Below are 15,270 nucleotides of genomic sequence, written 5' to 3' on the forward strand. Positions count from 1 at the left end.
GCTCTCAAACCTCTGTGGCGCCAGGGAGCGGGGGGCAGTAGCCCCAGGGTCTTGGCACCCTTTGTCCATTCTCCCTCCTGTCAGGTCAGGTATGACGTCCTGGCACTGACCCACCAGCCCCAGGCCTGTACCCGGCAGCTGGACCAACGACTGGGGTGGCCTCTCCCACACCCGGTCCTCCTTCTTGGGGCTCTGTACCCTCCCACTTGGAGTGGTACCCCCTTCCAGAATTGCCAGGGCACCTGGGGCAGGTGTCCTGCGCAATTCGCCCACCAGTTCAGGGGTTCTATCCTGCAACTTGGCGTCCATGTCAGGGGGGACACCCTGAACCTGGCCCTCCAACCTAGGGTCTAAACCCTTCAGTTGAGCCGGGGTCGGAGGCGAGGACTCCCTCCCTCTGCACACCCTTCCAGATGGCTGTACCCTCCCAACTGCAGTGGTACCCCTAGAAGCAACATGGGTCAGGACACTGATTACAGTTGTCCCACCCTCCAGGTCAGACAACACCTGAACCTGGCTTCCCAACCCTGGGACCAACCCATGCGGTTGAACGCTCGCCTGGCGCACCAGGACTTCCTGGGGAGCACGCATGTCCCCCCTGAGGGTGACACATAACTCATGTGTCGTGTGACAGTCTGCCTGGCGCAGATCTCCCGACCCCTGTCCATCTGACAGTGCACGAAGATCCCCCAGGACAGAAGTGGTGTCACCATGGTCATTCACTTGTGCCGCAGCCCTTCTGGCTGGCCCCTGACCCACTGGTTCTTCCACTGGGGACTCTTTCCCCCTCTCACCACTCAATCTGGACCTCTGCACCCTCCCAACTGGAGCGGTACTGCCAGACACTAGAACTGAGGGAGGCTTGCCTACAGACACTCCCCGTTCACCAGACACTAGGGGATCCCGCACAACGGGCAGCCCCTCAGGACAGACTAGGCTCCCCACCTGGTGTTCCCTTAAAGAACCATCCAAGCTCTGAGACTGAGGTTGGGCACTACCGGGAAATAACCCCTTCTCACTCCTTCCCCTTAAAGACAGGACATGAAGCCCTACACCCCTCTCACTACTACAGGACCTAGTTGTGCTACTCTGAGCCACTTCCACCACAATGGATTTGAAAATACCTGAACCACTCCTCTTGGGATCACTCCCCAATGCCTTTCCAGACCCTCTGGACTCCACCAAAAGGTCTGCCTCCAATGTGACCTCCCTGCGGTCAGAGAACTCACTCTCCAACAGGTGTTGGCATAGCTCTGGAAAACAGGGACTTACAATATGCTCTCCCACAATTGGATCACACAGCCCCCTAGCAGGGTTAACCAAACTATCCTTCACCTCACCATCCAGTGCCTCACACACGTACTCCACACCACTCTCCTGAGACTGGCAAGACAGTATCTGACTGTCTCTGTCACACAACCCACACTCTTCTGGGCGGTCTTCACACTCACCCACCAGGACTTCAATTTTGGCGGAACCCCATTCCCTGCACCTCTCATCTAGAGTCACTAGAGTGTCCCTCCCACCACTAGGACCATGAACCCCTGCGCCAGTTACCCTATTCCCTTCAGGGATACTGCGCACTACTGGAGCTACCTCATGCCCTTGAACCTCCTCGTGTATGTTAACCCCCTCCTTCAAGTCAGGCGCCACATCTCTGGGTATGCATACTACTCTGTCAGCACTAGAAAATTCAATATTGCTGCCACCATCTGAGCTGGATTCCTGCTCCCACTCAGCAAAGCTCAATCTCTGAGCTACGCACCTTTCTTGTTGCTGGGCTGAGACACTCATGGCCTCAAGCCTCTCGAGCTCCATATCATATTTCCTCATTATCAAGTCATGCTCCATTTGCATTTTCTTTTCTTCCAGAGCCAGCTTTTTGCTTTCTAGCTCCAATTGGCATTTTACTTCCAGCTCTGCCAACTTCATTTCATGATCCCTGGTGGCCTGTCTGTCTGCCAGCTCCTCTGGCGACAGGCCTCTGCCAAAACTATGAACGCTCTCTGCTGGTTTCAATGGTGTAACTTCCTCAGTTGCACCCCTTGATTCAATCCAGGCTTTCAGCGCCTTGTAGAGATCTGATTTGTTCTTGCATCCTGCATGTGGAACCTTTAGCTTCCTGCAGAAGTGCTTGAGTTCAGTTTTCTTGTAGCTATCCAGTTTTGACTCATCCCATTCAATCTCTCCAGCCTCTGAGGCTTCAGATGCTGTTTTCTCTATGCTGTTTGGGCCTGGCACAACTCCAAACACAAGGGATCTTCTTTCTTGGCAAGCAAAAAAAATAAAAAGTTCTGTGGCTTAAGCTACTGGACTGTCCTCACTGTGCAATGGCTAGTAATCACTGCGCAGACACCAAAAATGCAAATCCGTAGATCCTCACCGCTGCCACCAATGTTAGAATCCGGGGTCTCTGGTTGGCGCAGGTATGCACTTGCGACAAGCAGGGACCCTTTCCTCTAAATCAGGGCAAAGGATTACTCTTAGGAAATAACTCCTGCTCACCCTCTAGATAACGTGGCGCGAGCAGTCAGGCTAGATTCCAGAGGGCATGAGGTTAAGCATTTAGGATGTCCCACAACAATCACCACCCCACCACACAGAGACACAAGACTGTACTTTGTAAAAATAAAGCTCTTTATATAAAAGACTCTTCAAGCAGGCTTCAAAAATACAGTTCTTCACTTCAAAAAGGGGGTTCCAGTTACTTAGATCAATGTTCCATGAGGCCACAGTTCTTAAAAGGCAATTTTAGCAGTAATGCAGACTTCTTGGGGTCTGTGCGCACCGTAGCGCTGAAGGTACGCTTCGTACCGGCATCAGTACGCGCCGTACCTACTTCGGTACGCTCCGTACACCACCAGTACGGTTCTTTTGTCGTCGTACGCTTCCCGCGTGAGCAAGCAGCTATCTATTCACACTGTACGGGCCGTACAGGTGCAGGGACGCGCCGTACGGGCTTGGTGCGAACCGCGCAACGCCTCACGCTTCCCGCGTGACTAGCGTAGCGGGACGACAGCGCAGTACGGACCGTACAAAGGAAAGTACGCGTCGTACAGGGGCGCTTGGGGCTCACAGTACCTTATTCTTGGGGGCAAAGTTCGTGGCGGCCTCAGCAGTCTGTAGAAGGGCGTCCCGCGTCGCGTTGCAGTCCCGCTTGGTCAGTGAACGGCGATGCTTCGTGGGGCGCCTCAGGACGTCACGGCACACCTCGAGGTGGGAAGCAGGAGGGGCGGCTCGGGGGTGATTTTCAGCGCGCAGCGCTGTTGGCTTCGGCCGGATGGGGTGAACTGGCGTGGCAATGCTCCTCACGGTGGTCTCAATGGCTCGGGGCCACAGAGGCTCGGGGTTTGGACGCAGGCAGTCTCTCCTTACGTTGCGAGCTCCGGCTCGAGGGGCAGCTGTTCACTTTGATCAGGCCAGGCAGGGCAGGCCGTCACGGTGCTCACAGCAGCACAGGCGGGCAGAGGTCACGGTGCTCAGTGAGATGAGGCCACACAAGTTCTCTGGGGTCAGCGTTCGCAAATCACCAGTCGCAGCTTCCTTTCTTCCAGGGAGGGGTAGCGCCCACTGTTCCTGGGGCGCAGTTCAGGGGGCAAGTTCACCAGCATGCCCTTGGAGATTGTTCAAACAGCACAAGTTGATTTAAAAGTCTCTCTCAGTCTTTTTTTTTTTTTTAAATCTGTTTTTATTAGTTTTTCAAAACATTTACAGGAATTCGGCTTTCTTCCATATGGGTCCATTTGTCATAACACTCATTACTAATAACAGTACATATCAAGTATGAAAAGACATAGCTGTGCAATAGTTTGTAGAATGCTGACTTCATCGAGTTGTTCGGAAACCCCTTGTATAGTGCGGTCCTCGAGCATAGCTAGGTACAGCCCACTATACCGAAACATGAGGACATCAAAATATCCCTTTAGGTCCCGCAGCCGAATCCATATCTACTTCCAACAGATAATAGTGAAACAAAACACGTGAAAACTCAACCACCTCAACTTAGACCAGCTCCACTATGCATATCCCTGTCTCCGCTACCCTTCTGTTCCCCTCCTCTCATGTCAGTGTGCAGTGACTTAGTTGTTGCTCTCAGTCATGTGCCTAGATGTGCGTTCTTGTGGCGTCCATTCTAGATGCAAGTCGTGTGTGGAACATTACGAGGTCACTCCGGCGGAACCCCCGTTTCCTGTCTTGAAGGTGTCCCCCTGCCCGCTGGCTCTCCCCCCAAGTCCGTCCCCCCAACCTGCCTGAGCGCCTGGAGCAACTCCTCCCACTGTGCGACTATGGGCGTCTTCCTCAACCCTAATGTCTCCTCCCGTCTAATGGCGGTCCCCTCCGCTTCGGCCCACACGACAAGCGAGTGCCTCCATGCCTGCGGATGGGGCGGGTCCTGCGCCTTCCACCTCCTAGTTAGGAGGCGCTTCGCGACCGCAAGTCCCAAATCCAGGAACCGAGACGTCACCTTGGTGGTCAGCGTTCTGCGAAAATGGTGCAGCAGGTGAACCATCCAGTCAAAGGGTATGTCACGGCTTGTTATAGTGCGCAGGGACTCATTATTCGCGTGCCAGTATGAGTGTAATGTGTGACAGCTCCACAGCATGTGTATTAGGTCAGTCCCTGGCTCAGCGCATCTAGGGCACAGTGCGTCAGTGCGATGGAAGTATCTATTGAGGGCCGCGGGGGTAAGGTACGCCCTGTGTATGACGAACAGCTGTATCTGTCGGAGGCGCATATTTCTGGGTATACGCACCGGGCCTTTCAATATTCGTTCCCATTCCTTATCTGCCAGCTGTCTCCCCAGGTCTAGTTCCCACTTATGTCTGAGCGGCTCTAGGGTGATCGGCGTATGTGTCCGTAATGACGCCGCAAACCATCGAATCAGGCGGCGGCCTCTCCCCATGACGTGTAAATACTGTATAGTGAGGTGCTGGCTGGGCTCTGTGGTCATTTCGCCCCACTTGGCAACCAAGGTCCTAACTAAGGAGTGATAAGTTAAGAATTGTTCCAGTGGTAATCCCCCATCCTCAACCAGCGAGTCAAATGAGAGGATCACTCCGTCCCGGTACAGGTCAGCCAGAGTCTGAATATCTGCCTCCCGCCAATGTGCAAGCGCAAGGGAGGTGAGCGATCCCGTCCCTCTAGGGGAGCCCTCCAACGGTAATGCCGGCGCATATGGGACCACACTTCTGGTGAGGAATAAGCTCCTGCGGAAGCATCGATATGGCACAGCGAGAAGGAGCAGAGTCCGCATCGCAGCCCTAGTGGCTGGGTGGAACAGCACCAGCAACTGCTCAAGAGAGCGCGGCGGCAGCACGGACGCAGCGTCCTCCCGATCCTTGTCCGCCAACCAGCGGACTATCCACTGCAGTTGGGCCGCTAAGTAATAATGCTCAAAACAGGGTACGGCCAGACCTCCCTGGTCCGTAGGGAGATAAAGTTTCTTTAGCGACATCCTGTGCCGACAGTTCCCCCAGATGAAGTCCCTAAGGAGTCGCGACAGTTTAGCAAAAAAGGCCGCTGGGACATATAAGGGTAGGTTAGCAAAATAGTATAGCAGCCGTGGAAGGATCACCATTTTGGACAGCGCCACTCTACCTGTGACCATTAGCGGCAATGCTTTCCAGAAGCGCACCTGGGCTTTAATGGCCGTGAAGGCCCTACCCAGATTGCTGTCAATTAGGTCCGCCGGTTGACGGTAGATCCGGAGTCCCAAATACCGAAAGGTGTCTCCTCTCCACTGTACTCTAGTGCCATTTAAGATGTATCCGGGGTCCTGCCGCCCTTCGCCGAACGCGTAAAGGCAAGATTTACTGGCGTTCACCCGAAGTCCCGAAATAGCAGCAAAGTCGCGCAAGATGTGGGCTAACTGAGGGGGAATATCGTCTATATCGCGCACGTACACCAACAGGTCGTCAGCATAAAGCGACACCTGATGGACTGCATCCCCCAATGGTATGCGAGCCCCCATCCTCTCCCGTATAGTCGCCGCCAGGGGCTCCATCGCCAAAGCGAACAGGAGTGGCGATAATGGGCATCCCTGCCGAGTGCCCCTACAGATTGGTATGGCGCCAGAGGTGTACGGACCCAACCGCACCCGCACCGTAGGGTCCTTATATAGAAGGCCCACCAGTTGCAGGAAGGCCCAGTCAAGGTCATAGCGCAACAGCAGCACCGAAAGGTATCGCCACTCCAGGCAATCAAATGCCTTTTCCAGGTCCAATATAAGACAGCCCGCTCTCCTCCTGTGTGCTATCCGCCGCTATCCTAAAAAATCTCCTCAGGTTCAAGGACGTGCTGCGTTTTGGCACAAAACCATTCTGGTCCTTGTGAACCAGGTGCGAGACCACCGGCGCCAGTCGCTCTGCCAACACCTTAGCCAGGACCTTACAGTCAACGTTAAGAAGCGCCAGTGGGCGATAGGATCCCAGGTCCATGGGGTCCCGGTCTGGCTTGGGGAGAGACACCAGATAAGCTTAGCGCATCGAAGGAGGTAGCTCGCCTGTCTCGACCGCCGCCGCATACACTTTGTGGAGGTGCGGCGCCAGGTGCTCCCGGAAGGCTTTGTAGAACTCCGTGGGCAGGCCATCTGGGCCCGGGGTTTTCCCAGATGCCATGGAGGATATGGCGTCCCCTATGTCCTCCAGAGTGAGGGGGCAATTAAGAGCTTCTTGGTGCTCGTCAGTAGCCGTTGGCAGGTGTGCTCTTCCGAGGAACCGCTCTAGGTCATCCCCCGAGCAACGGACTTGTGCGCGGTACACTTGTGTATAATGATCTACCATAACCCTGTGAATCTCCCTTTGAGTACACACAAGGTCTCCCTCCGGCATGCGCACCGCTGCAATCGGGGCACGAGTGGCCTCTTGCTTTAAGAGCCAGGTAAGTAACCGTCCTGCTCTGTCTGCCGAGGCATGCGTGCGAGCCGTGTGCGCCGCATAGTTCAGGCACCTCAGGCGCTCCAGGAGTGCGGTGTGATTTGTTTGGAGGTCAGCTAGTTGATTTGCGTGTCTACCACTGCCCTCTCCCTCCCGTTCGTATCGCAGCAGCTGGGACTCGAGACGGGCAAGCGACCGCGTCAGCTGTCTTCGCATGTTCCACGTGGCTCCCAAGCAGTGACCTCGGAGCACTACCTTAAGCGCGTCCCATTCCACCCTCGCATCGCTCGCTGTGCCCTCATTGAGCTCAAAATAGGAAAGGAGAGCGTTCTCCACTGAGGAGCGGAATTCCGGATCCTCCTGCGCGGTAGGCTGGAGTCGCCATGTGGGTATAGGAGGACGATCCGCATCCCAGCTAAGCTGGAGCCACAGGGGATTGTGATCGGAGTGCGTTCGCCCCAAGTATTCTGCTTTCACCACCAGCGGCAAGAGTGCCGGAGATCCCACTATCCTGTCCAGTCGCACGTGTAGGTCATGCGTCTTGGAGTAATACGAATAAATGCGGTCTGCGGGGTATAGGGTCCGCCAGATATCGAGTACCCCCCATCGCGAATGCCAGTCAGTCAGCGCGCGCGCCACAGAGGCAGCCGACGCCGCGCAAAGCGGAGGAAACGACCTGTCTAGGTGCACGTCGAGTACAGAGTTAAAGTCCCCTCCTATCAGCCAGTGGAGCCCGGAGTACGGGGTCAGCGCCAGGGATAATTGTGTGAAGAAGGGTATTTGGTCGACATTCGGAGCATAAATCGAGGCCAGCAGTACGGGTTGGCCATTAAGTGTGCCCCGTACTAAAGTGTACCTACCTGCAGGGTCCACAGACACGTCTGTACTGACGAACGGGACTCCCGCCCTGACCCACACGAGGATACCTCTGGCGTGTGCCGAGTACACTGTGCCGTACACCTGCCCTCTCCAGCGCCTGCGCAGCTTCTCTAATTCTGGCTGTGTCATGTGTGTCTCTTGTAGTAGAGCGATTCCAACTGAGTGTCGCTGGATGTAAGCAAAGATGGAGTATCTCCGCGTGGGAGTATGCATGTCCCGTATGTTCCACGTGAGGATGCTAACGCGTGTCATGACTAAGCTGTATAGACACTAGGGGAACCGGGGCCGGGACTTGTGTCAGCCAGCTTGCGCTGCGGTGAATTGAGGGAGCGTTGGTCTGAGGTAACAATGACATCATAGTAACAATAAAAACTTAACGGCTGGGGGCAAACCTCACAAGTGTGTCCGTCCAAACTTACGCTACCTTGCATAGGTGAAAACTAGGTCAGGGTGTGACCTGGGGGAGTGTGCGTATAGATGACAGCTCGCTGTCGCTATCCCCATGTACCCCATGAGCGTGGTGCACCGCTAATAAGTGTCGCCAACCTTGGCTTATGTAGCTAGTGAGGCACAGGAAAAGAACACGGGAACTGCACACATCATCTATTCCCCTATGAGGAGTCCCGGCGGGGGACGGGCATCAGTGAACTCAACAGCTCCCTCACCCAGCCCGGCGGGCCCATCTTGTCAGTCCCATCGCCCATTCTCGCCCCCCTCCCCGTCGACCACATCAACAAACTGTGGAATACTTGCACGAGCGATAAATCCTAGACCGCCTCTCAGTCCAGGATACCGTCTGCAGTTTGTGGGGTAACCACTGGTCCACAAAAATCTTCAAATCGTGTTGTCGACGGCGACGTTGATCTGCTCACCACCACCTCGGGTCGCCCATCAGTGTCTAATGGGTCCGCCTGACTTGGGCTTGCAAGCGTCGTGATCGCTTGCAATACATTTTGGCGTTCCAATCTCATTTTCTCTGGCGTTGGGGCTGCTGTCCACGTCGGCATCTCGCGCATGGCCCTGCGCCGCTTGCGTCTCCCATCCCTCTTACTTGGCCGGGTTCAGTCTCCCGAGTCAGCCGGCCTCGGTCCCGTCCACAGCCCAGACTCCTCTAGCCAGTTCCAGGCCTCTGCTGGTGAGTCAAAGTAGTGGGTTTTTCCTTTCTCCACCACTCGCAGCCTGGCAGGGAACAAAAGAGAGTACGGCAATGCCAATTCCCTAAGTTGGCGTTTCACTGCCATGTAGTTGTTTCTGCGGCGTTGCACCAATGTAGTGTAGTTCGGGAAAAACATAACTTGGCTGCCACCCACTGAGAGACCATTCATATTTCGGACTTCTCTGAGTACCGCTTCTCTGTCCCTGTAATCAAGGAGTTTAAACAGGAATGGGTGCGGTCGGGCTCCTGCCTGCGGCCTTTGGGCGGGCACACGATGGGCTCTTTCCACCACAAATTGGGCCGACAGCTTTCACGGTGGCATTAATGTGCAAAGCCAGGTCTCTACGTACTGCTCCGGTTCTCGCCCCTCTTCTCCCTCCGGCAGGCCCACAGCGCCAATATTATTGCGACGGGAGCGCCCTTCTGCATCCTCCGCCCTGTCTTCTAAACCGTGAATGCGATCCAACATGTCTTGTAGAGCAGCAGCATGGCTGCGGGTGACCGGTTGCAGCTCCTTGAGTGTTTGCCCCTGGTTGGCAACCGTGTCTGCCAGCTTGCGGTGGTCCGCATGAAGGAGTGTGAAATCTGAAGTAACTTTGTTTATTCGATTCTCCAGCGACGTCCTGGTATGCTCTAGGGTTGTCCCTATTTTCTCCACTGCGGCAAGCACAGAGTCCATCTTTGCCGCGAACGCCGCTGACGTCGGTCCATCTCCTCTCGTTGGCGTGTGCGGTCGGAAGCAGGGGCCTGCAGCGGGCCCTGCTGCAGCTTGGTACGCATGCGGCCCATCACCAATTGCTGCGCCGTGGGCATCTACCGCCAACCCCCAGTAAACCAGGCGCACCCGCGGCGTCGTCCCATCAGCGGCCCTGGAGAAGTAGCAGTTGGCCGATCAGTGTTTCCCGATAGAGGCTCACAGATTCCACCCCGATGGAGGACTCTACACGTGCTCAATTGCGGGCGGGTTCCGCGAATGGGGTCCACAGCAGTCTCTTGCGGCTGGCCCGCACCCACATGGGTCCTCTGTCACGTCCCCTCAGTGGCAGCAATGCGCGGCAGGCGCGGACACCTCCTCCCACGGGGACCACGATCCGACCCCCGGTCCCTCGCCCACGGGTTGGCACCCGTCAGGAACCAGATGGGGCAACACGCCCAAGCTTGCAAGGGCGATCGCCCACCAGGGCGGGACCCAGTAGCAGGGCGCAAGCTCCTCGTCTGGGGGCAGCTGCACACCCCGTGGGGCAGATCGTCGGTCACAGCCTCGCCTTTTGCGGCCTCTTCCTCCCGCCAGGCAGCAGCTATCTGGTATCTCCCACGAGCGCAGATAAGAGCCAAGGCACCCGCAGGGTCGCCAGCCACTTCCCCCGCCACAGTCACACCGATCACGCTGCCGCAGTGGGGCAGCAGCAGTCTCCACTCAGCGCCCCTCACCGTCCCTCTCCTCCGACTCCAGGCGTTGCGTCAGCAGGCCCACCACCAGAAGCGCCACACAACTCCAAAGCCCGTTGTTCTCCCTGCTCAGCTCCGCTTCGTCAGTGCCCACCAGTCAGCTGGGGCGGACGCCTTTGGGGGTTCCTTCTCTTCCTTCTCCTACCTTGGAAGGGGGCCGTCCGCGTCCCGCCCCGCTATAGCTCCTCCGTAGGTATCTCGCCGCCCGGCTCCTCCCACTCTCACGTCCCCTGCGCTGCCCCGCATGGAGCGACCCCAAGGAGCGAGTCACAAAATGGCCGCCACCGTCTGGTTCCCGCTCCGCTCAACAGTCTCTATGTCCGATCCAGGATCTTCGGCACCCGGCGACCGATGGCATCACAAGTCGCTATAGTCCCCCGCTGCTCATCTCCTCCAGTCTCCCCGGCGAGCTATGTCGCCCAGGCGTGCCTTCCACCCGGTCTGCACTTCATGCAACAGTTCTCGGCAGCGTCCCGCACCAGCAGTCCCTAGCGGGGCCCCGCGCGTTACTCCTGGCGCCTCCTCTCCTTTGTCCGCTTTCCAGCTCCCGTTCCCAGGGGTCCACCTACTAGTAGCACGCCTTGCCCGGCGCTTGTTCTCGGGGCTTGCCTGCGCCAGCCCAGGCGTCCTCGACTTGCATCCGCCACGGCGGGCTCCGCCAGTCACCACAGCTCCGGGCGTGATCCACGCGGCTCCCCCGCTTTGCTGCTGTCCTCCGCGTCCAAGGCCACACTTTGTCCTTGCTCCACAGCCAGGATACCGCACTCTCACAGCTCCTGAGTCTCGCCAGCACCTCCGATCAATTGCACCATCGTTCCGAGAGCCTTCAGCGTGCAGGCGGCACCTCAGGATCTCCGTGATCAGGATAAATCGGGGATCTACAGCGGAGCTCTACGAGTTTGCGTCCGCCATTGCGGCCAGCTAGCCCCGCCCCTCCAAGTCTCTCTCAGTCTTTTCCTCTCCTTCTTGCAGCAAGGCACCCACCACAGGCCAGTCTCTCAGGCAGTACTCCTCCATGCAGCTTTCCCAGGTCCTTCTCTTCAGGCAGAGTTTCTTCTTGGCATAAACAGGATCTCATTTCTTAGGAGCAAGGCTCCTTCTTTTATACAGTTTCTTTTGTTCTTTGTCGCCAGGGGGCCTGTGCCTGGCTCAGTCCGGTTTTGGAGCACTTTGTTGTGGTGACTCTGCTCTTTCCTTTCAGTGCACAGGGCAGAGACATCAGCCGCTCCACAGGGGGCGGAGCCAGCATTGTGGTGGCAGAGCACAGGTCTATTCAGAGTCAAGGTGTACTCTTCCCACCCATCCTGGTGTAATCTCTCTACCCACCACCTGGCAGCCAGCCTGTCTCCTGGAATTCCCCAGCCCTGCCCCTCACTGAAACTAGGCAGCACACACACACAAAGCAGAGGCGGACTGAAATGGCTAAGCAAGTAAATACTAACTTTCTAAAAGTAGTATTTACAAACACAGGATATTAAAATAAACTTTACTAAAAGAAATATTTTATTATTCTGAGTTCAGGCATACTAAACTTGACTTTCTACCATGCTCTCTGAGTCCGCTGGGATTATAGCGTGTAATAATTCCAGCAGCCCATTCTGGCCTATGGAGAGCAGGTAGCCTTCAATAGTGAAAAACGAAAATGGCTGTCATTCACTATTAGGACATGCCACACACATCAGGGCATGACCTACCTTATGCCTACAATGCACCCTGCCCTTGGGCTTACTATAGGGTGACTAATATGCAGTTAAGAGAAGGTTTAGGGACTGACAAGTAGGTGCACTTGCGCAGTCAGCATGACAGTACCAGACTGCACGCAGGTTCTGCAATGGCAGACCTTAGACACATTTTACTAGGCCGCTTCTGTGGGTGGCACAACCAGTGCTGCAAGCCCACCAGCAGCATTTGCATTTACAAGCCCTGGCACTCCTGGTGCACTTTACTAGGGGCTGATAGTAAACCAAATAACCCAAACATGGACACCAATCAACATCAACAGGGATAGCATATGCACCTTAGCACTGATCAGCAGTGGTAAGGTGCCCAGAGTCATAAAACAGCCAACAGGTCAGAAACAAATACAGGAGGAAGGCAAAAAGTTTAGGGATGACCCTGCAAAAAGGGCCAAGTCCAACAATCTTCTAATGATGTGAAAAAAATAATAAGTGGCCTATACTTACATCTAACAAACTCTCTTATGAAAAACCAATGTTCTCATTCAGAAGAAACAAAAGCCTGAAGGACACACTAGTCCATACAGACACATATTAACCTAAAGACAGCAACCAGCTGACGTTGTGGAACAACCCCTCAGTTACAGGGTATTTGCCATGTGGGACATGTGTAGTGTGCCAATTTACTGAACACACTAAAAGCCTTGATCTAGGCCTGCATACACCATGAGAACAAAGATCCCACACAAATTGTAACATTCAGTGATCTACCTCATCAAGTGCCCATGCGACTTGTTCTATGTGGGCACGACAAGTCGAAAGGTCAAGATTCGTATCAGCAAACATAGGAGCACAATCAGACGTGCTATAACAGCAACGAAACTAACAGCACACTATAAAGAGAAACAACATAAAGACACAGACATGAGGTGGACAGTGATAGAAAAAGTAAAAGGCATTGGCAACCTGCTAAAAAGACTCCTGGACAGAGAGCAACGCTGGGTATACCGTTTAAAGACTCATGAGAACGGCTTAAATGATTGCATTCCTCGGAGTCAACTCAACAAATGAGCGATATCTGATTTCCTTGGTTAAATATATTATGGATCTAAGTTACCTATGGACCTTGGCTGTATAGACCTATAACAACTGCGTTTAAATCCAAGTGGGAGTACTACACTGCTCATGAGGAGTGTGCGAGAATATGGTAGTGAGATGGTCCTTTGCGCAACCCTTTAAAATTGACGTAGTGGAATATGGTTGTACAATACTCCAACCGCTATCAGATCTCTGATTCCCATATGATATTACAGATCTCATGGCTATTATCCCCGTCTTCATAGCATTATACTAATATGTCCCTTATTAGTACGCTTTTCACTCCAGCCATACCTATTAGGCCATTTCTGCGCGACATTGATACACTACTTGAATGTTGTCACAGCCCATAATTAAGGTGGTAGTCCTACCGGGACACGTAACTTCCAGTACCCCGTACACGAACTACAAGTCCCGAGTAACCAACCCACACTTTGCGTGAGTAACGCGTTGATGCCGCTGGTCTCATCATCGACAATCCCAGGCGTACACTAATAATTTCCCCATGTGTCTGCCTTTACTTAGATCATACTTTGGAGGCCATGTGTATGTAACTATGAAACGCATTTCATACTTTACCTTAGACCCTAATACATTTTGCAGACGTACTCGTACACAGAACTACAAATGTCAAATAAGAAACTACAATTCCCTAATATCCTATCCACGCTCCACGTGACTAACGCGACAACGCTACAATGTCACTTTCGGTCCCCATAGTGAGGCGGACCTACGGCGCTCCGACAATCCTTCCCATGATTCCCTTTTCAAATATAAACACCGATCCCCGGAGGCCCTACGCACAAGCCGAGGACTGGTACCTATTAGGTATAAGAACCGAGATCTTGAATAGAAGTAAGTACTAAACAGCGCGCGCTGGCACATGTTGTGTCCGACTATGCAAACCAGATGTAGGATCGACCTCTATTAATATTAAAGCTCTGAGATGTCCACATCTTCTCCTCTCTTAATTTCTCGAATATAACTCTAAACTGAATATGATGATTACCTCAGGACCACCCACAGTATTCTACCGGTCCTGTGTGATACAATCAGCCTCCCCAAGAAGGTTAAGGAACTGAATGAATGAAGAATGATATATGGAAGGATATATGGAATAGATGTGTGAATGGTGGATATACGTGTATTCAATATCCGTTGCCCGTTACTGATGCAGGGCCTGCCCCTTTCCCTCGTCCTAGAGTTCACGCAGGTGAAGGCTCTCATTACTGATGCAGGGCCTGCCCCTTCCCCTCGTCCTAGGGTTCACGCAGGTGAAGGCTCCCGTTACTGATGCAGGGCCTGCCCCTGTCCCTCGTCCAAGGGTTCACGCAGGTGAAGGCTCCCGTGCAGGGTCAGCCCCTTTCCACTCGTCCTAGGGTTCACACAGGTGAAGGCTCCCGTTACTGATGCAGGGGCTGACCCTTTCCATTCGTCCTAGGATTCACACAGGTGAAGACTCCTGTTACTGATACAGGGCCAGCGCCTTTCCCTCGTCCTAGGGTTCACGCCGGTTAAGGCTCCCGTTACTGATGCTCGGCCTGCCCCTTTCCCTTGTCCTAGGATTCACACAGGTGAAGGTGCCCGTTACTGATGCTGGGCCTGCCCCTTTCTCTCGTCCTAGGGTTCACGCAGGTGAAGGCTCCCGTTATTGATGCAGGGCCTGCCCATTTTCCCTCGTACAAGGGTTCATGCATGTGAAGGTGCCCATTACTGATGCGGGGCCTGCCCCTTTCCCTCGTCCTAGGGTTCACCCAGGTGAAGGTGCCCGTTACTGATGCAGGGCCTGCCCCTTTCCCTCGTCCTAGGGGTCACGCACGTGAAGGCGCCCGTTACTGATGCACGGCCTGCCCCTTTCCCTCGTCCCAGGGTTCACGCAGGTGAAGACTCCCGTTACTGATGCAGGAACTGACCCTTTCCCTCGTCCTAGGGTTCACACAGGTGCAGGCTCCTGTTACTAATGCAGGGCCTGCCCCTTTCCCTCGTCCTAGGGTTCACACAGGTAAAGGTGCCCGTTACTGATGCAGGGCCTGCCCCTTTCCCTCGTCCTAGGGTTCACTCAGGTGAAGGCTCTCGTTACTGATGCAGGGCCTGCCCCTTTCCCTCGCCCTAGGGTTCACGCAGGTGAAGGAGCCCA

The sequence above is a fragment of the Triturus cristatus genome, chromosome 3_2 (genome assembly GCF_964204655.1).
Source record: "Triturus cristatus chromosome 3_2, aTriCri1.1, whole genome shotgun sequence".
NCBI classification, from domain to species: domain Eukaryota; kingdom Metazoa; phylum Chordata; class Amphibia; order Caudata; family Salamandridae; genus Triturus; species Triturus cristatus.